Source organism: Coturnix japonica, unplaced genomic scaffold, assembly GCF_054131305.1.
Source record: "Coturnix japonica strain WE unplaced genomic scaffold, WE-NBRP24 Scf041, whole genome shotgun sequence".
In the NCBI taxonomy this organism is placed as follows: Eukaryota; Metazoa; Chordata; class Aves; order Galliformes; family Phasianidae; genus Coturnix; species Coturnix japonica.
The window spans coordinates 2473511-2497653 of record NW_028188944.1 but is presented as its reverse complement, the minus strand read 5'-3'; the positions used below and the strand labels follow the sequence as shown (position 1 = coordinate 2497653).

At 46.0% G+C, this 24143-nt stretch overlaps 1 long non-coding RNA gene across 1 annotated transcript; it reads right to left on the bottom strand.

Annotated features, from left to right (window-relative positions):
- Positions 1–12036: 12036 nt before the first annotated feature.
- On the bottom strand, positions 12037–15042 carry LOC146752776 (uncharacterized). The gene is made up of 4 exons (XR_014940358.1): positions 14881–15042; positions 13577–13735; positions 13169–13311; positions 12037–12686 (listed from the first exon to the last, which is right to left on the bottom strand). It is a non-coding gene; the product is annotated as an uncharacterized LOC146752776 (long non-coding RNA).
- Between the last annotated feature and the right edge of the window lie 9101 nt (positions 15043–24143).

Here is a 24143-nt window from a genome sequence, read left to right as displayed (position 1 = left end):
TCCGTACGATGTTAAATGAAAGACATGGGGACAGAAGATCCCAGGCTCTACATGTGGTGCAAGGACGCTGTGAGGTTCATGTCCCATATGAGACCTATGTTTCATTACAGGATGTGAGAAGGGATGTGAGAAGGGCCCAGTCTGAACAAGCAGTCAATCCCTGTGAAACTCTGAACTTCAGATCTCTCAGTTCCAGTGCCCTCCTTTGCACATTCTCCCAGAGTTTGATGTCCTTTGTGTTCTGCGGTGCACAATCAGGCACTTGTTCTTGTTATACTTTATGCACTTGGTGCTTAGTACCAACTGGTACCCACTTCTCTGACTTGTCCACATCTCTCTGCAAGTCCTCTCCACCCTCAGTGGAGGCAACAGCACCTCCTCATCTGGTCTCATCAGCAAACTTGCTCAGAACGTCTTCTAGTCCTGCATTCAAGTCATCTGCATAAACATGAAAGGAAAGTGGCCCCAAAATGGAACCCTGGGGACCCCGACAGTGACCATCTACCAGCCTGATGGAACCCACTGACTATAATCCTTTGGGACTGGCCTACTGGCCAACTGCTCACCCACCACATTGTGTTTCTGTCTAGCCATATGCAGAACATTCTGTCCAGAAGGTTGTTGTGAGAAACAGTATCAAAATCTCCACTGAAATCCTCAAGGATTACATCAACTGGCTTCCCTTGGTCAACTAAACGGATAACTGTGTCACAGAATGAGCTTAAATTAAACAGGACCTTCGCCTCACAAACTTGTGTTGGCTGCGACCAATGACAGAATTGTCCTTCAGCTGTTTTTCCGTAACTCCCACCATCATTTTCTCCATAATTTTACCAGGCTCTGGACTGACAGGTCCATAATTGCCCATGTCATCTTTCTTGCTCTTCCTTACAACGAGACAACATTTGCCAGCTTCCTGTCAGCTGGCATGACCCTAGACTTCTTTAGATGCAATTGAAATGACAGCCCAGAGCACACTAAGGTGTCATCATTGAAAGAAAGTAGATGTGCCATAGCTTTGCAATGCCTTGAGCTCCAGAGTATGCCACAAATGGAGCAGAGGGGAAGATTTGCCTCTTCTGTAGTGAACTCATTCATTTGGTAAGCAGAATAACACTACCTGATACATGAGGACTGTGTCTCTGCTCTGCTCTGCTCACAGGGCAGCGGTGCAGGGTGTTGCTCTCATGTCAGTGCAGGTAAACTCACTTTAACCTTTTTTCTTCTGTAAATGCTTCCTCTGTTTGTATGCTCAGATACACTTCCACATTCCCTCAAGTACACTTCCATATATCATTAACAATTACACTTTCTTATACCATCAAAACTGTTTGTCAAAAAATACAGTTCTTCAGTTCACATAAACTCCCTTAATACAGTCTGTATTCTTCAGTTATAAACACTGTGCCACAGAACCAGCACTGATTGAACCACCTCCCTCAAACACTTCCTCACAAGCAGTACGTAGTATTACATAAATGGGTTGACACTCACTGGTCGGGTGGAATGTACACCTCTCCTCAGGACAATCTTACTAATCTACAGAGTACAAATTCCGGTCTTACATACAAGCAGAAAGTACTTATGAGTGGACAGACAACACAGTCTTTCACTTTGTCCGTGTCTGGCCATTTCCCTCACAGGAGGAAGGAAACATGGATCGGGACTCGGCACTCACCCTGCAGCTGTTCTGTGTCTCACTCACACCACACTCACTCTGACATTTAGATCAAAAACCATGGTTTATTCATACTACACAATGCTGACAACGTTTTCTAGCTGGAATCTTAATAACACTCATACTCTGGTCAACCAGTTGCAAACAATGTTTTTCCCAGAGTCGGCTTGACACACGGTACCAAACACTTAAAGCAGATGATAATATTGAACATACAACCTACAAGCCCCGTGATTACAACTTGGAGAACCCAGGCTACCATTTGACAGGCTATCCACTATATCCCATACCCGTAGGAGAGACCAACCTAGGTCCCTCCTATTGTCAACTACCTGGGAGAGAGTATTTGTTCTTGTTTCCATTCATATGACATACAGTTCCCTTTCATAGGAACTCACCCAAGGAGTCTTCCTACCCAGCTGGCAACCAAAGCCATGAGCTCACCTCCCTGGGAGCAGCACGTATGGCTGTAAACTGTGTAGGATGTCTCCTCAAGACATATGGGCTCCACTTACCATACACATACCTGGTCCACCTATGGGTGGTCCTTGTCTGTCCCTGCAGTGATCAGGTGAGGAAGGGAGTCCTTCAGAGAAATCTCAGGGTGCGCCAAAAGTGTCTCCCTCTCAGCTGGTCCTGCAGCGAACAGAGCTGGTCCCACCTGGGCCGCCAAATTGACTACAGGAATTGAACTCTATAACCTCTATAACTGATACAGTCTCCCATGACATACTTATACCAAAGTTGAGGAAGTATGGGATAGGTGAGTGGACAGTGAAGTGGGTCGAGAATTGGCTGACTGGCAGAGTGCAGAGGGTTGTCGTTGGCGGTGCAGTGTCTGGCTGGAGGGCTGTAACTAGCGGCGTCCCCCAGGGGTCTGTGCTGGGTCCAGTCTTGTTCAACATCTTCATCAACGACCACCCGCAGCAAGTTTGCTGATGACACGAAGTTGGGAGGATTGGCTGACACGCCTGAAGGCTGTGCTGCCATTCAGCGAGACCTGGACAGGCTGGAGAGCTGGGCAGTAAGAAACCGGATGAGGTTTAACAAAAGCAAGTGTAGAGTCTTGCACCTGGGTAGAAATAATTGCATGCACCGGTACAGACTGGGGGAAGAGCTGCTGGAGAGGAGCTCTGCTGAGAGGGACCTGGGCGTCCTGGTGGACGACAGATTGACCATGAGCCAGCAGTGTGCCCTTGTAGCCAAAAAAGCCAATGGCATCATGGGGTGCATTAAAAAGAGCGTGTCCAGCAGGTCGAAGGAGGTGATTCTCCCCCTCTACTCTGCCCTGGTGAGGCCTCATCTGGAATATTGTGTCCAGTTCTGGGCTCCCCAGTACAAAAAAGACAGGGATCTCTTGGAAAGAGTCCAGTGGAGGACCACAAAGATGGTGAAGGGCCTGGAGCATCTCCCCTATGAGGAGAGACTTAGGGAACTGGGTCTGTTTAGCCTTGAGAAAAGAAGGCTGAGAGGGGACCTGATCCAGGTCTATAAATATTTGAGGTGTGGGGGGCAAAGAGGTGAGGCCAGACTCTTTTCAGCAGTGTGTGGAGGAGGGACAAGGGGAAACAGACAGAAACTGGACCATAGGAAATTCTGCACTAATGTGTGTAATAACTTCTTTATGGTGAGAGTGACAGAGCACTGGAACAGGCTGCCCAGGGTGGTTGTGGAATCTCCTTCTCTGGAGATATTCAAGACCTGCCTGGATGCCGAGCTGTGCAACGTGGTGTAGGGAACCTGCTTTGGCAGGGGGACTGGACTCAGTGGTCTCTGGAGGTCCCTTCCAACCCCTACAATTCTGTGATTCTGTGAATATCAATGGGGTGGTTTGGATGGAGAAAGACTACCCCTTTGAATGACCTTTTGTCAGGGCATGTCCTGGGATTCCTAGGATCCTCAAAATGCAGCACTGCTTCTGTCACTGAAAAATGGGGCCCTGTGTGGGACGGAGGGAGGGTCCATGAGTCCCTGGCCCACCTGACTGAGTATTTCCATGGTCTTAGCAAAGACATACGTACAACTTGAGAATGACAGTTAGCTGTGTTCATGGTGGCATGGCCACTTTTAATGGCCTTGAACTGTCTGAACATAACTGAAGAGGCTCAGGCTGATGCAAATCAGCTATTGAATGATAGTGTTGAAAAACTGGAAAGACAGGTGGCAGTTTTGATGGGAAAAAAACCTAATTCAATCATTCTCCTATGGAAGATCAGTAACAACTGTCTGGAGGACCATGGGGGCCCTGTACAAGGGAATCTGTATAAAATGGACTCTGTAAATGAAGGCACTAAAAGGTCAGATTTTGAGGTTCCATTTGGACAAGATCTATTTGAGATCTGACTGATTGTAACCCAAAAATGAAAAAAAAAAAATGCAGGATAGGCTGGTGGGAGTGCCCTGACCAGTGTCCAACCCCCAAACCCTGCTGCCCATAATGCAGCAGATGAACTGATGGATATAGTAGAGTCGTTTAGACAGAAACCAAGAGAGCATGCCAGCATAGCTGCTTTGGTTATGGGACATGGAGGCAGAAAGTGCTATGGTGAATGGACTGGAAATTTCAAAACTGACATCCATTACTACTCACCCTGCCCTCAGGCAAAGACTTTATGCTCTTGTCTGGAGGGCTTATCGCAATAAAGACTGGCGGATTTGCTGCGTAGACCGGTCAGAACTCAGATCTGCGTTGTGCTTCCTGCGGCACCAAACGCCCAACAGTGGCAGTTTCGTGTATTGGCCAGCAGGTGGCAGCAGAGACCACGGAAAGAACGTCTGCGGGACAGACCCTGGGGATCCGTTCTCTTTTGATTATAGGGGAAGAACACAAAGATGGAAGAGGAGGGAAGGGGGAAAAAAAAGAAAAAAAGAAAAAACCAAACCACAGCAAACAAATAAAAACTTCTCCAAACGTAGCAAACGTGAATGTCTGTCAATAAATAAATGAGTAATTAAATTGATGTCCCTTTCCCGCCCCCTCCCCCCCCCCCCCCAACTTCTGAGATGAAAAAAAACAACTTCTTTTAGAAGAAAACAGAGCAGTAACAACTTCTGTACCTACATTCACCACTCTGAGATCCTGTCTGGGTCACCCAAGGCTTGTAAATAACCACTGGGTCGGTTCTGATGTCGAGTGATTTGTTGTCAGTTCTCTCATGGTTCTCCGGTCAGTTCTCCGGTGCCAGGATCTGCCACAGGGCATTCTGACCACGGGCATCATGTTTCTACGCTGCCGCCTGCATTTAACAGGCAATGGGACTGCCCAGCATGTGCAAGGCAGCACCTCTTTCACACCACCAGAATGTTTAAGGCTGTTGGGATTGTTGTTAGCGTCCCATTAACACTGAGGCTAGAGATACCCTTAGGATTGACATTACTATTAGCATTACTTTGATGGTGCCCTATCTGGGTCATTTCCAGGGGATGTCAGGAGTAAGGCACAGTGTCAGGAGAAAAAGAACAGACTCTGTTACTTTATAAAAGTGATAATAGAGAGAGTTCATTGGAAAAAATACAACTCTTAAATAATGCAAAGCATGCTTCCGATTGGATGCAGGCATCATCTGGGCTCTGATTAATATTACTCTTAAGGTAAAGATTATTGTTACCATAATGATTTTTTTTTTGGATTATGATCAGGGTTAAGGTTCCTTTTGCTACAAACTTCTAGCATCATTTTTGTTGTTGCATTTGGAGTTAGGGACGATTTTAGAATCAGGGTAAGGGTTAGGATTGGAGTTACATTGCTGGTTAATGCTGTTATCTTTACAGCTCCTGTGAGGGTTGGGGTCTGGGTCAGGTGTTTAAAAAATGAAATGAAAAAAGAATTAAAAAAATATATTGAAAGCTTCAGATTTCATTAATCTTTGTGGGAATCATATAATGTGCAACTCAGATCTACCTCTTCGTGCAGTGACTGCCTGTAAATTTGCTGGAGCCTAATATAATATGGCCTTGTGCTTTCCACTAACTCACCTTCATTTCATTTTCATTAAATTTGCTTGGTAGTCAGATTTTGGTGTGTGGATATTTTAAAACAATCTAACTGACACTGGCAAAAAATTAAAAATAAAATTTAAAAAATAAATGCACAACAGCATCGTATCAATTTTTATAGATAAGATAAGGAAGAGCAGTTTCCCTTAGTTTTCTGTGCCTCTTTACTTTCTTACCCTCTCCCCTTGTGTGAGAAACTCTCAAAGTCAAATATTTCTAGTTAGGCAAAGCTGGCAGCGATAGCAGCAGTGCTTATTCATTACTGCAATACTGCGCGCACATCCCCTATTGGCAAGGGAGAAATTGCACACCAGTCAGTGACATTAATTCTGTTCTATGCCCTAAACCCAATGCAGGTGATGCTCTCATGGCTCTCATTGGTTGAGCATCTCAGGCTCACAGACTCCTCGAGACTGTTGCTAGGATTCATTTCCATATAAGGTCAATTACCAACCTCTTGTTTTTAGGTCTGCCTTGTACTTTTCTGCGGAGAGAGAAGGGCAATGTTTCCAACAGTCAGTACATTCATTCTGTCCTGTGCTGGGCTCTACCCACCCTGTGTATTTATCTTGTGCTTGTCTCAATTCTCCCCATGTCAGAACGCCCCCAGTCTGAACTTAATTCTGTTCAGCAACTTTCTTGGTGGAAAAACTACTTATACAGCTGTTTTACAAGAGGGTTATACATTCAGTTAGGGCCTACACTATGTACTGAAAATACTGGAAACTTCCACTGCAAAAACACAATCTACCTCTCCCATCTGTGCAGCCTTGCAGACCCAGAGCACGCCAGGTTATTTCTGCTTTCATAGCATTTGCATGCTGTAGGGTGAGCAAAAGGTTCTGCTGCTTGATTCTTCTGCAAGAGCTGCTTACCGGCAAATGGTTGCAGGGATGGAGGATGTGACAGAAAGCATTTGTCTCCACAAGAGCATAGTTACATTCAGTGCAGAGAGTGTGAGAGTCAGGTTGGTGTGGAAAAGCACAGACACGCTGGGGATGATGCAGTGCTCACATGTCTAATACTCACAGACATTACTGTCAGAAGGATGGTGCTGTGTTGTGCTTCTACCTTTGGCAGCCCCTGGAGAAATGCTGTGGCACACAGAACACCTTTGTATTGCACTGACTGCTGCCATGCAGCATGGATTTAACACACCAAATCCAGAGGAGCATGACTGCATCTAACTGCCCTGAGAAAAACTACTGTAGCTGAAGAGATGAGGAGGCAGCTGCTCATCTGCAGAACAAGCTGTACTGCCAGACATTGGGCCAGGTGAGCACCTCCTGCTGCAGCGTGATGATGACAGGGCTGGAGATGATCTGCAAAGCCAGCTTCAAAGTGGGAGACATGAGTCAACATGGCAGGAGGACAGAGGTGTTAGGGAGCAGCCAAGGCATCAAAGAGTATCAAAAGGCTTTAAAAGGTATCACAAAGCGACAGCCAGGAAGACTGGGATTATCATGAGCAGCAACCTGGATGCTAGAGATTATTTGCTGCCATACAAAATGGTAGAGATCTTGCTGCTGACATCCCAAAGCCAGGCAAAATGGGAACCCAGAGCTCTGCCTGCACGAACCCCACAGCCATAGCATTGCAAGCTGAGCTGCCTTGCTGTTTGTTGCATTCATCCCAATCCCTGTGAATGAAGACTCGGAATGCAGCCAAGGCGATGATTGAGCATGAGAGTGACTTTATTCAATAAAAGACAGGAGGGCTTGAGAGGTCAAGGGTGAAGATGGGACTCCTCTTGTCAAGATGAGAGTGGCTCAGAGCTGGTGCTGCTGCCTGGTGCCTGGGACTGGCAGCCTGACTCTAAGTCCCCATCTAAGATGCTCAGCTTCACCTCACTGATGCTGCCCTGCTCCTGCATGGTGGTGCTGCTGTTGGGGCACTCGGGCTGTGCTTGGGATGGGCAGCACTGCAAAGGCGCTGGGTCACAATCCAGGCAGGTGACTGTGGTGTCTGGCAGGCTCAGGTCAGGAGCTTCAGCAGAGCCAGGAGATATGAGAGCATGAACGTGGATGAGCCCCTTGTGTCCATCACTGTTACCATGTGGAAGGCTGTCATCCGAATTGCAGCGATTTGTGCTTAATAAGAACTCTCCATTGATGGAAACACACTGCACATCACTACTTGGTTTGGATCTTTGGGGTTGACAAAGGCTTGAATTATCTAGGAAGGCACAGAAACACAAGGGTTAGTGTCAAACGTTTGCAAGTTGAATCATGCAAGAGGTTGTTGATACTTGGTAATAGAGTGGCGGCAGGACGAAGCAAATAAGCTTGAAGCAACAGAGCCACTGTCTTGAAAGTGATCCTCGTGCAGGTCCATAAGTTTTGACTCTGCCTGGACTTCATATGGGGCAGTATGACATCACAAAGGGGTGATATGATGTCACAAATGGGCATTATGACGTCACAAATAAGCATTATGATGTCACAAAGGGGCACTATAATGTCAAAAAGGGGCATTATGACATCACAAATAAGCATTATGACGTCACAAAGGGCATTATGACATCACAAAGGGGCATCGTGACGTCAGAAAGGGGCATCGTGATGTCAGAAAGGAGCATTATGACATCACAAAGGGCATTATGACATCACAAAGAAGCATTATGACGTCACAAAGGGGCATTATGACATCACAAAGGGGTGTTACCATCACCCTGCGCCCAACTCCTCTCTCCCTCCTATTGGCTCCCTCTCCCACCAATCCCCGATCTCCCCTCCCCTTAGGCATTGAATTCTCTTCTCACTACCTCCTCCCCGTCCTCCCCTAGGAACAGAAACCATTCAGATTCTACAGCAAACTACAGCATCTGCACTGCAAGAGCTCACTGAACCACCTGCAACAATGAAACACGGTTTTGGAGAGTGGGTTTGAAAACACACCTTTAGACAGCTGTCTCCCTGTAGCCAAAAGGAAACCAAGCAGCAAAAGAAGAGTCCAGCCTGAAACATGCCCATGCTACTAGCCCAGGTTTTTCACAGTCAATGCAGAATCCATCCTGTTCATGAGGTGACAAATGACCAGTGGGTCTCCCCTTGCTCCACCCCTTCTCCTTCAAAGCCAGAAAAAGAAAGAAAAAACAAGCTTCTGTACAGCTGCCGTTATTTCTGACAGCGAGTGTAATCACAGAATCATAGAATGGCCCGGGCTGGAAGGGACCTCAAGGATCATGAAGATCAATCGCCTCCCTGTCCCTGCTGGCCATCCCCTCTTCTGATGGAGCCCAGGGGACCATTTGCTCTCTGAGCTGCAAGAGCACGCTGATGGCTCACGTTCTGTTTTTCATCCACCAGGACCCCCAGGTCCTTCTCTGCGGGGCTTCTCTTAAGGACTGCTCCTCCCAGGCTGTACAGATGCCTGGGATTCCTCCAGCCCAAGTGCAAAACCTTGCACTTTGCTGTGTTCAACCTCATTAGATTCACCTAGGCCAACCTCTCGGTTGAGCTCCCTCTGAATGGCATCCCTTCCTTCCACTGCATCAGCCCCACCACTCAGCAAACAGCAGAGGGTGCACTCCATTGCATCATTGGTGTCACTGATAACCATGTAAAAAAGCACTGGTCCCAAGACAGACTCCTGGATGACACCACTTGTTATTGGCCTCCACCTGGACACAGAACCATAAATCACCACCCTCTGTCTGTGGCCTTTCAACCAATCCCTTATCCACCAGGTGGTCCACCTGTCAAATCCACATCCCTCCAGTTTAGAGATAAGGATGTGGTGGAGGGCCATGTAAAAGATCTTGCTCAAGTCCAGGTCAATGACATCAGTTTCCTTCCTTTTGTCCACAAATGCCGTCACTCCATCATAGAAGACCACCAGATTGGTTAGGCATGGCCTTCCCCTGCTAAAGCCACGCTGACTGTCTTGGATCACATGCTCATTCCTTATGTGATCAAGCATGTCTTTGAGGCGGATCTGTTCTTCACCATCTTCATCACAGTTCTACATTTGAATCAAATAATTGGTGTTGCTGTCACCAAGAAAACCTCTTTGTCTTCTACTCCTGCTGCACTACTGTGCTTTCACCAGAAGCAAAGGGAGAGGCCACCTCCTAGATCCAAATTTTAAGAAACCAACACCCAATAGGTGTCATCTGAAGTAAAATAGCAGAGAAATTAAGATGACTCTTTTGCATCCAGCTTGGATCACTCCCTCACTCAGGCACACCACCATCAGATCAAGGAGATGCTGCCTTCAGCTTAGAGACTGTATGGGAAATCACAGCTTGAACCTCTGATTAATCAGCTGAGGCAAGTGTTGGGCCAGCTGCGGGAGCACAGGTGAGAGTAATCTAGCTGTGCTCCCAGAAGGGGTGGACCTCGACTGCACCTCTTCTGAGACCTCACCTCATTTAAAGGCTGACCACCACTAAGGCAGAATCTCTTGGAGACTGCTCCCCAGTTGAGACTGCCTCAGCTTTCTGGTCAAGGCATCAACATTGGTCAGTTTTCCTTTGCTAATAATCTTTGACTATTTACCACCATCTTGGTTAACATCTTTTTACTAGCCACCCTTACAGAGACCATAAGGGCTTGGGCTTCCAAACTCTCAGCAAGCATTTGGATCAGACAGCTTCCTGCTGGGGAGCCCCCTGCATCACTGCTGCCTCCTTTCGTACTGGACCTGCAGATGCTTCAGAGCTCATTAGCATGGACTTCATTCCTCCCCTCAGCAGCTGCTCCTGCACTCACCTTCATTCCTACTCAGATACCGGCCGCTTCCAGCACCAGCTGACCTGCAAGACACAGAAAGGAAAGGTGGGAGTCATGCAAACGCACAAGCCCAAGGCTGCGTCACCACCACGTATGGCAGCCTCGGGAAGTCAGCTGCAACTACATCCTTTGTCAGAATGGAAACAGGCACCGTCAATTAAGTGTGACCTCTGAACTCATTGCCACCATCAGAAATAGGCACTGAAATTGCTCACTTCACTGCAGCTGGTTACCTCCTGATTTTGGGTAAATGCGGACACTGTCTTGAGGGCTACCAGAAAAACGACATCAACTTCATTGTAGGTGGTTAAGCTTGGAAGCTGGACTTGAGCAAGAAAAGTTTCTCAGCTCAGAATCACAGAATTATCAAGGTTGGAGAAGACCTACAAAATCATCTGGTCCAACCATTACCAATACTTCCCGGATAAATCATACCTCTCAACACAACATCCAAATGTTTCTTGAGCACTCCCATGGTCGGTGACTCCACCACCTCCCTGGGCAGTGCTATCCAATGCCTGAATACCCTTTAGGGGAAGTAATATTTCCTAATGTCCAGCCTGAATCTTTCCTGGCACAGCTTAAAACCATTCCCTCTAGATCTATAACTGATCACACGAGAGAAGAGGCCAAACCCCAGCTCACTACAACCTCCCTTCAGGACATTATAGAGAGTTATAAGGTCTCCCCTGAGCCTGCTCTTTTCCAAGCTGAACAATCCTAGTTCCCTCAGCTTCTCCTCGTAAGGTTTGTGCTCCAGACCCCTCACTACCTTCGCAGCTGAAGATGTTCCAGAACCGCAAGGTTTTCTTGCAGGGAGGGGCCCAAAACTGAATAGGTCAAACATCCTTCTCTCCATCATTGCTGTCACGTGGAAGGCTGTCCTTGGAACTGCAGTGACTCATGCATCCTAACTGCACTCCATTGATGGAAGCACAACGTGCATCATTGCAACTTGCTGGTGGGTTCCTGTATTGGCAAGGGATCGATTCACCTGGAAAGAGTAGATACACAGCAGTTAGTGTAAACTTTCACTGTCCAAGGAGGCAAAGGCTTGGTGCTGCCTGTCAAGCAGGTTTCAAGCAGCTTGTGAGCCTCATCTGGGAAAGACAGGAGTCAACCAAAGATGTCAGGCACAGGCTTGAATGCCAGAAGGAGGTACAAGCCCACTGAAAGCATGAATTCTACCTGTGTTGCTGACAAGCAGTGTTTTGAAAGCTGGATTTGCACCCTTACCTGCCAGGACCAAGACTTCTACTTCAGAGGGCTCCCTGGCACTGCTCTGCAGTTGGTGTTTGGCCACAGGGGATGGTTTGCCCAGGCAGAAGCAGGAACGCCAACTGCCAGCTGGTGACTCTGCCCTCTTACTGGGAGAACTCAGTCTGGAGAGAAAACAGAGCATGCTGTCAGTCGTGGTGCAGGGTGAGGGAAGAGCTGCACCGAGCCCTTGCCAATAGTTGCCTGTTCCCGCCACTGCCTGCTTTCTGCTGAAACACAGCCTAGAAACACCCTCTGTTTCAAACAGCAGAGGATGCTTCCATTCCTACAGCTCAGCCCTCAAGTCCTGCTGGCTACATTCCTCTCAATGATTTCAAGCAAGATTCGGAGCATGTGAGCAAAGGCTCCACAGCCGGACAGGAAAGGAGCTGGCAGGCGTAACTGCTTTCTGAGGAACCGTACAGTTATAAGGGAAGCTCAAAAGCATCCCTGACTCTTACGTTAACACCTCCTCGGCCTCAGCTCACTGCCACCTTTAATTTCTAGTGCCAGCAAGTCTGACCAACAGCTCTGCTTACAGGAGAAGCACAATTGGTTTCAGGCACATGGCCCTGAAATCTGGAAAACCCCAAGATTTCCATGTACAGCCAGCACAGAACAGGATAGACGCCAGCATGGCTTTCTGCATCTTGTGACTGCCTGCCCAACCAGGAAGGAAAGGCACCTTGTGTGGCTCCACTGAGGCCATAGGGCAACTGTGTGTTAGTTGAATCCTCAAAGATATAATGGACAAAAAATAAACCAATAAAAATCATCCGAACAATGATGGTAGGGGCTGGAAAGGGAATTCCTCTTTCTTTATCTTTCAGATGGAAAATCAATGATTGCATTGAAGTTCCTCAGTACAGCTGCAGGCCCTTCCTCCACTTGTATCTTGCTGCTCCGTGTTGCAACAGGAGAGCTGCTCTGGCCTCTCCTCTCAGCCTGTGCCTCCTGCACGGTGAGCAGCTTTGTGGATGGAGAGACCCACACAGACTTGGGCCCAGGCAGAGAACTGTGCCCTGCAAGGGAAAAACACAGGTGAGACGGCGGAGGAAGCAACAGCACAGCCATCCCAGTTCTGCATATCTCTCAGAATTGCTCATCCAAGCCACTGGAAGAAGAGGAGCTCAAAATAACCGTGTGCTCAGTGGTATGCTCGTGGCAAAGGACACAGCCACAATTAAGAGCAGCTCACTGTATCAAAAACAGGCAAACAAAAATCCTAGAAAAACTAGGGGGCTGGGATTCCAGAAAGCTTTGCTGCCACATTTCAATCAAGCTTCACCTGCTGGCAAAAAATCTTAACAGCAGTGATGGTTTTCTCCAAGTAAGGCTTGTGTTTGGACACACTAAGGATCCAGGAATGGGGCACCATATTCTAACCTAAGCCCAGAAGCCTGCTGTCTCCTCGACAGTAATAGAATTTTCAAAGGTCTTGGAGAAGACCTGGATTGGATCAAGGTGCCAGATCAAGATCAAGCTAATGGAGGAAGACACTCACCTGCTCACTCTCCCACGACTGGTGTGGATTCGGAGCAGAAGATGACATCTGTGTGGCTGATGAGGAATTCCACCACAGCTGACTGAGTCTGCAGCTCCATGCAGGCAGCTTCAATGGCGCAGGAAGATTGGCTCTGCTGGGATCTGAAGAAAAGGCAGATCTTACAAGTCATTTCCCCAAGGTCATTTCCCCAAGTCTGAATTTCTGTAGCCAAAAACTGTCAGGTTGGGCTCTGGAGACTTCCGCAGTGGGCAAACAGCGATGCCACTGACGAAATTATCCTGGATCATCAGGGACACAGCTGTCCCAGCTAAACAAGTGAGTAGAAACTGTCATCTAGAAATTGTGCCCCTGGGGTTGGGGGAGAGCAGAACTAAGCATCGTGTTGAAATGGAAAAAGAAGTTTACCTTAAGAGGTTTGGAGCCCACTCTATCGCTAAGTTCTTCACGTGCATGTTTATCACCGAGCAGATCCCAGCCAGAGACACCAAGTGTCTTATTAAGTCCCATGGGGACAGTGCACTGGTGGTCAGCACTGAGGCAGACTTGATGACTTCCAAGAGGCATCTGGGGAACACAGAATCACAGAATGACCCGGGTTGGAAGGGACCTCAAGGATCATGAAGCTCCACTCCCTGCCTGGCAGGGCCACCTATCTTCCACATTTACTAGGCTGCCCAGGGCCACATCTAACCTGGCCTTGAACACCTCTACAGATGGGGGATCCACAACGTACCTGGGCAGCCTGTTCCAGGACCTCAGCACTCTCCTAGTAAAGAATCTCCCCCTACCACCCAACGTAAATCTTCCGTCTTTCAAATTAAAACCATTTCCCCTTGTCTTGCTATTATCAGCCCTTTCAAAGAGTTAACACCCCTCCTGATTATACACACAGCCTGTGCCATCAAGGCCAAGCAGTGCAAGCTCTGGGGGGCTTTACAGCCTGATTGCGCAGTGCAGCTCCTCGCAGCAGGCATTTGACTCCAAGTCCCCTTTGCTATTAACCCCATACTATCAATAGCAGGGGAACAGCAAAGGAAAGGGAATTCTCACAACCATTGTGAATAGCTTAAATAAGCACCTCCTGGCACCACCACAAGTGCCATCAAGTGAGAGGCAGGATGTGGCAAAGACATGCCTCATGGGGCTAACAGAAAGAAGACCTCAGAGCTGGGGCAATACTGCAACCACTAGCCAGGACGCCCAGGGAACAGGTACGTGTCATTTCCAAGACACTGCCCTGAGCTTACCGAGAATTTGGCATAGAGATGCTTAGTCAGCAGAGGGCTCGGGAGCTCCCTGAAATACATCTTGCACAGGGAGCTCACGCTGTGAATGTCTCAGACACTGAGCTCGGGAACCTGCTCTGAATCGAATTCAAGGCTGCAGAGCAGGACACAGAATTGGGCAGAGGGCTTTGGGAAAGACGAAAACAAGTCCAAAGCCACACAAAATACAGTCAAGAAAAGGAAGGACCTCTGCAGAGCCTTCCATATGGTCTCACATCACAGCGAGAAGCAGGAGAGCTCTTGTGGCACAAAGCTTGGGGCAGGAGAAATCAAGGCTGCCTCTAAGATAGTGCTTGCAAAGAGACTTGTGCTCTAGATACCTCATACCTTCAGTGTTCTTCTTTGGACACATCTCAGGATTTCAGTGTCCTTCTTGCAGTGAGGGGCCAAGAACTGAACACAAAACTCAAGGTGAGGACTCACCAGTGCCAAGCATAGGGAGATGATTGATTCCCTGCTCCTGCGGGCTCCAACCTTCTGCATTCCAATTCCAATCTAAACCATTCCTGCTATGGTATTACTTGAATCCTCATTTAAGGCTGGACCTCAACAAGTCAACACATCAGAAATAACACAGTGTGCATCTGGAAGACGTGTCTCAAAACCCAGAAAATCCAACTCAAAATCAAACTCTACCCTTGGTAGATTTACATCACGCTCTTTTCCTTGTGTGTGAGCAATACTTGCTCTTTTCAGATGGTACTATGAGCATGTGGCATCCCAAACACATAGTTAGCATCCATCCATATCATTAAGGCTCTCGTCAAGGCAGTTATTTCAGCCTTCTGAGGTGAAGTCCCCACGGCTGATGGTTGTGCTTCCATTCCCTGCTCAGTAGCAGTTACTGCATGTCCTGCCTTACAGCCTCCTTGTCTCACAAAACTGCAGCTGCTGGTAAATCAGGCGTCTTCTGCATCTTCTAAGGGTTCGTCCTTCAGCTCCAACCGACCGGCTGCAATGTGCAGCTTCAGTTGTTTCAAAGCAGTGATGTCATCCTGGTTCTCCACCAGGGGAGTTCCGCTAAGGAAAGATACTGGGCTGGCAATAGTAGTTACAATTATTTCTATATCACCCTGCTCTACCAGGATGGCCTGGTATTTCGGGAATCTTTGGGGTGAGAGCCAATGTCCACCTTTTGCCTCCAATACAGTAAACACTGCATGATATATTAAAACTGGTATTCTTTGGCCCACTGTAGATTTATAGGCTTCCTGAATATTGAGCACCAGTGCACCCTGGCTATCCCTTACTCACTTCAAGCTGTTTGAAGTTTACCATCAGTCCGTAGCTGTGTATCCATGGTCGGCACCCTCCTGTCATTCCTGGCAACGTATGGAGTTCCTTGGCAGTTTGCAGCTCAGGGGTTGAGCAGATGGCTTCTTTCTTGGCAGTCCTTAAGGTTCAAAGTCCAGCTGTCATCTCCTATCCCAAATATGTCACTTGCTGCTGAGTTAGTTGTGCTTTCTGTCAACCAAGAAACTCAGCAAACTCTCAGTCTATTGTACACAGTCCTTTTGTTTTGGTGGCATCCACATGCTCCAGTAAAGTTCCACCCTAGGATGGAGGATGCCAGGTCTCAGGCTCACGAGTTGACCAGTTCTCAACAATCATTTAGCTGTTCTCACAACCCTGGGTAACACTGTCCAGGTTCACTGAGTCTCTTCTTACTCTGTTAGGGAGAACAGATACACACAAGTACTGGTATGCTATCATGAGGAATTCAGTAGGTTACATTTAATATAGAAGCATGTTGCAATCAAAAGCACGCTTAAATAAAAGCATACCCTTTTCTTTCACTCAAAATAATAGACCAGAAAAAAATAAAAACAAAACCCTCATCATGAATGTTAAAGAAATTATCTACTAGATCTCAATGGGAAGTAGAAGCACACGCTAGATTTAGGAGCACAGCACTTGTCTCATTATCTGAATGCATCTCAAGGCATGATCCTTGTGAAACTGTGAGAACTTCTATCATTAATAGACGAGTACCGTGCCCTGATAGATGGTTAAACTGCTTGCAGTGCACTGTTAGATGTACAGGCTGGTGGCTGTATGTGCTGTGACCAAATAAACCCCACACAGAAATCTTTCAGAATATCAGGACCTACAAGGATTGCATTCATATTTAAAGTAAAAAATTCCTAAGCTACACATGTTCTAGGTTTTCATTTGTTAGATACAACATACCTTTGGAAGTAGGCGCCTGAAAGGGTATGCCTTCTACTTGCTTCTCTGTCTGACTCTTTGAAAAGAGCAGGAGCAGGAAATGCAAAGGGCAGCTCATTTCTTAACGCTGACTCTGCATCAACATTCTCTGTGTTTGCACGCTTCTTAGATGCCACTTTTCTTGTCACTGGAGTTGACAGTGTGAATTCCATATCACCCAGTTGAGTATCATGCCTCGAATGCTGCCAGAGATGGAACAAAAGGTTTTCTGATCACAGCCGGAGAAGTTACTGTCAAAGAAATTCTAACAGCTGAGAAGGTCAGACACAATGCTTATAAAAACATCATACACTACTTGTCTATTGAACAAAAGAGTTAAAACCTCTGATTCTTTCCTAGAATAAGTGCGTTTCTTATAGACTCTCAAATGCCATTTTTTATTTGTTCATGTCAATTCCCCATTTACGATTAACCCTCACCAGCTTATCTAAACATAACTATGAATTATCACTTGGTTTGGCTGCAAAATTTCAATCACTTCACTGTGGATTTTCTTGTCCAACACAGTAAGACTGAACTTCTTTCGGTACCTTAAAGGTCTGTGTACCTTTAGCCTAACTCCAGAATCTTATGAACTGTGCCTCATCGCTTCCCATTGTGTTTTAAAATCCTCACTGACTCCTTTACTTGTTCCCTTGCTTGCTGTTTCTGTGCAAACCAAACACTGGAGTTAGGATTCTCATTAAACCAACCATGGCCTACAGGTAGAAGGCACCAAAATTTATGCTTAACATACTTCTTTGCTCAATCTGTATCTCCCTTTGGTCAAGGTCCACTAGATACTTAAATATGGAGTAAGCACTAGATACAATGAGAAGCAGATTTCTGGATTAAGTGCTGTATTTTTTCTGTAAGAAACAAGCACTACATCTTCACACACCTGCTTTGTTCTCTGAGTATTTAGATCTAGTGGAGATTCTTCAAACACTGAAGCTACATCAGAAAATTCCATGGATCCAAACACATCTGGCACATGGCTACAGTCTGGCACATCTTCATATGTCAGAGCCTTTTCAGACTGAAATGTTCCATTGAGATTCTTTTGCAGAATTAAAAGGAAGATTTCATCAGAAGATTTCATCACTAAAATCTAAATAAGATTGCTTTGCAAGTTCCAAACTATGGCTAACAGCTAATGGAAGCCAATAGGCCAGCAGCAACAACTTTTATATTATGTTCTTAATACTGTAATTGTGGGTTTGACATTCATATCAAGAGCAGAAGGGAAATTACTCTTAGAGCTTCAAGTCATCTTTCACAGCCTGTGTCAACAAGAGCAGCACCTCACAGCCTTTGGTTTGAAGACCCAGACCACAAGGCAGCTAATGATTTTACACAGAAATCCAGAGTTCAAGTCATTGTTTACTTTACGGCTGCAATTCTACTGAAAGCCTTCAAGTTCATCACACTGAATTATCACTGGCACAACACATAACTCCACGTTACATATGTGATCACAAGCAACCTGGCAACTTCAGACAATTCCCAAAGCACTCCACGTGTACTTGGCTACTAAAGTACAGAGAAAGGAATTAACATCAGAAATAGCTGCAGTCAAAACCATCTAAGAATCCAAGTCTCCAGGAAACAAGGAAAGCAAATCCTCTCCAGGACTGTGTTCTAAAAGGAAACAGATCAGAAAGGTGAGTTCTTCCCCCCTTTGACCACCCACTCATGTAACGTCCATGTCATTTCTAAGTATGCTGCCCAGACCAAGACTGAGGATGCTTCAGAAGAAGACCTTCCCTGCTAAGCCAAACAGAACAAGTAAGGTACCAAAATATGTAGAGCCAAACGAGGAAAGGTGCTCTAAGAAGGTAAGCATCACAAGAGACCAACAGGAATGCTTACACAATCCAAACAATGCACAATGTCTGTTCCACAAGCTGCCAAGAGGAATGTGTGCAGTACTCACAGCGCACCATGTACACTGCTTACTGCAGTCATACTACTTCGTAGGACCAGCCCAACTTAATAAAACATTTTAATGAGCAGTCCGAACTGTCTGGATCAGCACGGTTCACTTGGAAGGGACCTTCATAGATAAACCTGAAGAGGTGAGGCGACTGCACTATCTAAACCTTAAAGCATATAGGACCTTAAAGCATAAGCTTAAAGCATAGAAGCATGACCAGCAGGTCGAGGGAGGTGGTGCTGCCCCTCCACACTCCTCTCATTGAAACCCCATCTGGAGCACTGCACGCAGTTCTGGAGCCCTCAACACAAGAAGGACTTGGAGATGTTCAGGCAGGTCCAGAGGAGGGCCATGAAGGTGATCAGAGAGGGCTGAAAGCACCTCTACTATGTGTACAGGCTGAGAGAGATGGGGCTCTTCAGCCTGGAGAAGACTCCAAGGAGACCTTAGAGTGGCCTTCCAGTATCTGAAGAGGGCCTACAGGGAAGGCTGGGGAGGGACTTTTTATAAGGGCAGGTAGCAACAGAATGAGGGGAAATGGCTTTACATGGGAAGAAGGTAGATTAGGATTGGATATTAGGAAGAAATGCTTTACTGTGGGTGTGGTGAGACACTGGAGCAGGTTGGCCAGCAAGGCTCCAATATAATTGCTTTGCAAGTTCCAAACTATGGCTAACAGCTAATGGAAGTCACAGAATCACAGAATCACAGAATCGTAGGGGTTGGAAGGGACCTCTAGAGATCATCGAGTCCAACCCATCTGCCAAAGCAGGCTCCCTACACCATGTCACACAGGTAGGTGTCCAGGCGGGTCTTAAATATCTCCAGAGAAGGAGACTCCACCACCTCCCTGGGCAGCCTGTTCCAGTGCTCCGTCACCCTCACTGTAAAGAAGTTCTTCCGCACATTTGTGCGGAACTTCCTATGCTGTACTTTCATCCCATTACCCCTAGTCCTATCCCCACGCACTACTGAAAAGAGACCAGACTCACCACTATGGCTCCCACACCTCAGGTATTTATAAACCTGGATCAAGTCCCCTCTCAGCCTTCTTTTCTCAAGGCTAAACAGACGCAGTTCCCTAAGTCTCTCCTCATTGGGGAGATGCTCCAGGCCCTTCACCATCTTAGTGGCCCTCCGCTGGACTCTTTCCAAGAGATCCCTGTCTTTTTGTACTGGGGAGCCCAGAACTGGAAACAATATTCCAGATGAGGCCTCACCACGGCAGAGTAGAGGGGGAGGATCACCTCCTTCGACCTGCTGGACACGCTCTTTTTAATACACCCCAGTATGCCATTGGCTTTTTTGGCTACAAGGGCACACTGCTGGCTCATGGTTAATCTGTTGTCCACCAGGACGCCCAGGTCCCTCTCAGCAGAGCTCCTCTCCAGCAGCTCTTCCCCCAGCCTGTACTGGTGCATGCAGTTATTTCTACCCAGGTGCAAGACTCTACACTTGCTTTTGTTAAACCTCATCCGGTTTCTTACTGCCCAGTCCTCAGTCCAGCAGAAAAAACTTTTATATTATGTTCTTAATATTCTAATTGTGGATTTGACGTTCATATCAAGAGCAGAAGGGAAATTACTCTTAGAGCTCAAGTCATCTTTCACAGCCTGTGTCAACAAGAGCAGCACCTCATAGCCTTTGGTTTGAAGAGCCGGACCACAAGCTAGGTAATGATTTTACACAGAATTCCAGAGTTCATGTCATTGTTTATGTTAGGGCTGCAATTCTACTGAAAGCCTTCCAGTTCATCATACTTCATTATCAATGGCACCACAGATACCTCACAAAGAAGCATTATGACATCACAAAGGGGCATTATGATGTCAGAAAGGGCATTATGACATCACAAAGGAGCATTATGACATCACAAAGGGGCATTATGATGTCACAAAGGAGCATTATGACATCGCAAAGAAGCATTATGACATCACAAAGGGGCATTATGACGTCAGAAAGGAGCATTATGACATCACAAAGGAGCATTATGACATCACAAAGGAGCATTATGACGTCACAAAGGAGCAATGTGACATCACAAAGGGCATTACGACGTCACAAAGGGCATTACGTCATCACAAATGGCATTATGACGTCACAAAGAAGCATTATGACATCACAATTTGGAATTATGACATCAGAAAGGCTCATTATGACATCAGAAAGGGGCATTATGACGTCAGAAAGGGGTGTTATGACGTCAGAAAGGGGTGTTATGACATCACAAAGGGGTGTTATGACGTCACAAAGGGGCATTATCACGTCACAAAGGGGCATTATGATGTCTCAAATGGCATTATGATGTCACAAAGGGCATTATGACGTCACAAAGGGGCATTAAGACCAAGAGTAAAGGTTGGAACAGCTTGTAGAATAGACCAATCTTCATCACTTCATCCTCCCATAAGAAAAGAGCAGCTGTAAAAAAGGACACAACTTGCAGGCTTCTACCTCCTTACCTTTCACTTCTAGAATTCTAAAACTAACTGAGAAGTATTAATACGCTGAGTATGGCCTAAGTAAGGCATATTTTCTATTCATTCTACTCCCAATCTCTTGGCCTCTTCATCTTGTACAACACTTTGCCACAGAACTGGGCAGTTCTGGGACACACAGCAGCAGAGGGGATTGTCTTAATCACCTTCCTCCCTATCTCTTTCTCTGCTCTTCAGAACATCCCATGCCTGCTTTCAGCTTCTGCTCACTGACACAGATCAGGTGATGAGGTGCGCAAAGATGAACAAAATCTATATAGAAGTTCCTTAGTAAAAATATTCCACAGCCACATTTTCACCTCACTACCACTACATTAAAAAGGAGAATCCAATTAGTGGTGTGGGTCATTGATGTTGTTCCAGGGGGAACTGTGGCTGTTCCATGCCCACAGGGTAGAAGACAGACAGTCTTCCTCTAAGCCACATAAACAGCTGCTTAGTGCTCCCAAAGCGAATATCAGCTCTTCTGTTGAAACAAAGTGTCAAATCTAGGCAAGAAAGAACCTAGGAACTGAAGGAACCAAGAGGGTCCTTGAACACCAGTCCCATGGTTGCAAGTCACTATGCAAACATATTGAACCCAAAAGAACATCTGTCCTGCAGGCAACCAAAACCTGAGTTCCTTTTACTTAAGACCCACTGTGAAACATCAAAACACATAAACATGTGATAGTCAAACCACTGGCTGCCTTTTCATGACACAGAACAGTACTCCTGGCTTCCTGATGGAAGGTTGGGAACATGCAGCCAAAGGGACAGGATCAAAGGCCTCCCTGAAATCTAGAAAGATTACATCCTTTTCCTTCATACACTGAGTCGGTGGCCTTATCATAGAACAAGATTTGATGACCAAGACTGGTTGCACACATGCTCCCTCACCGATGTTTAGGCCACCAGACTGTTTACCCGGGCAGAGCTTCAGCACACAGAAGCATTTTGACCAGAACCTTGTGCTGAACTCTAAAACTTACCCCCAGGCTTCCTGACTCTGTGGTACTGGCACGTCCTCTTTGGGATGGAAATCTCAAGGGAATGTGCTTGCCACGAGCCTTCTTAGACTGAAGCAACAGATAGGTTGCCACAACTGGTCGTAATTCTGCTAGAAAACAAGAGGATGTAGATCTCTTCAGAAACATTGTCAGTACAAAGAAAATTTCTGCATGTCTGCCATATTTTCCCCTTGATGTGCAACCTTCACGTCTGATCACATTAAGGTAGTTTCAGGCCTCAGCTGATTCACACAATATGTCTGAGATAAAGAAGCAGACTACGCTCGTTTTTGCTTGAAAGTTAGTGTATTGTACAATTGCTGGAAGTGAAAACTAAAGCTGGTGCCAGAATCTCTCTACTGAAGTGAATGGCAAAGCTCCTACTAATTCAGTTTGCACAGCATTTCAGCTGGACTCCCATTTCTGGGGGCAAGTTCCAGCCCAGCTCCAAGGAGCATCGACATTCAGCTGGATTTTCAGCAGCTTTTTGACTTCTATGAGAACCGTGGGTACAATGCTTGACAGACTCAGTGTAGTATAATAAGCTTGAATTACTTATCAGGCATTAGAAGTCCTTTGAGTTAAGACTGTGAAAATATCACAGACGTGAACGGAAGAACGTTTTTCCCTTGTAGGTCGATTGTTCTCTTTATTCCCTGTACCTAAAAAAGAAGTAACAGTGACTCCACAAACGATCTCGCCTAGATAAAACTTATATTTTATATCTAGTCTTACTAAGGTTATATGGAAATCTTAACAATCCTTCAAATTCTACCACTTTCTATTTAATAGAAAGACAACTCAATTGCAAGAGACAACTTTCAGATTCAGTTTAATGCCAGAGTACCCATCATGTTTTAAATCTCTTCTACACCTTGGAATGTCATTATTGACATTTATACAGCATCTCTAGCAGCACTCAGTTCAGCTTTTCCCATTTATTTTCTAAAGTTACTGGAATTAATTCATTTTCTGAAGTATTTGTGAACTGTAATTCCCCAAATTTGCTTGGTTGTCCTACCTGACGTGTTGATATTTTCCACCTATTAGTGAAATATTTCAAAGCAGGGAGTTAAGCCAGCATGTGACATCTGCTGTTCATCCATCAGTTTCTGTTTTGAGTCTGCCTGGACTTTCAGAGATTCATAAGGATTTCAGCATGGTAGAATATAACAGAAAGGCTGAGAAAACACAATTAAAGGAGAAAAAATGAATAAATGTGAACTTCAGAAATGTAGTTATTAGGTAGACTATGAAGTTCTGCAGTGGTACCTTACCTCTGAAAGGTGTGAAATATTTCATGTTTGAGAATAAGTGAGTGTTAGAGTCTGTTAATACAGTAAGGTTATTTACTGTAGTAGCGGGCTTAAATACAGAGAATTACTGACATACGTTTATTACGTCTGACGTTAATGCTGATCTACTCTCTCTTCTCTTGTTGTGAAACACAGAAAGCTGTTACACAGTCTTCATCAAGGTGTCCCAGCTGCATGAATAAGACCTATACTGAGGAAACAGCTTTCAAGTCATCTCACAACCCAATCTCACCGTGGTAGTGTTCTGCTGTGCAGCAGTCAATAATTAGCCATGATTTCAGATGTTTTTTAAATAGTTAGTGTTATGGCTACATATTACAAGGAGTAAACAGGAAGAGTCATCCAACTTCAGCAACTAGTCCCTCTGTGGCAACAGGTCCTGAGTTCTGAATTCAAGTACAAAAGCCTGTCAGCAGATGAGACCTTTTACTAGAGCAGAAGTGACGCTTCTATCTCTTCTTGATTCCTAGTTCCATGGCGTGCACAGCATGCTGTGCTGCATGCACAGCACAGCTGTTCTTCAGAGCAACAGTGGCACCCAGTGACCAACAGCAGCCATTGTCTGCAAATACACAGCAACTTCCCAGGATCTGCAGCAACAATCTCCCCACATACTCCACTTCACACAGACACTATGACCCTGATTAGACTCAAGCAGCAGACTGAAAACAAGTCAGAGTTTTATATTTCAAGATCTATAATGTGTGAAATTCAGTTACACAATAGTGCCGAGGTGCCT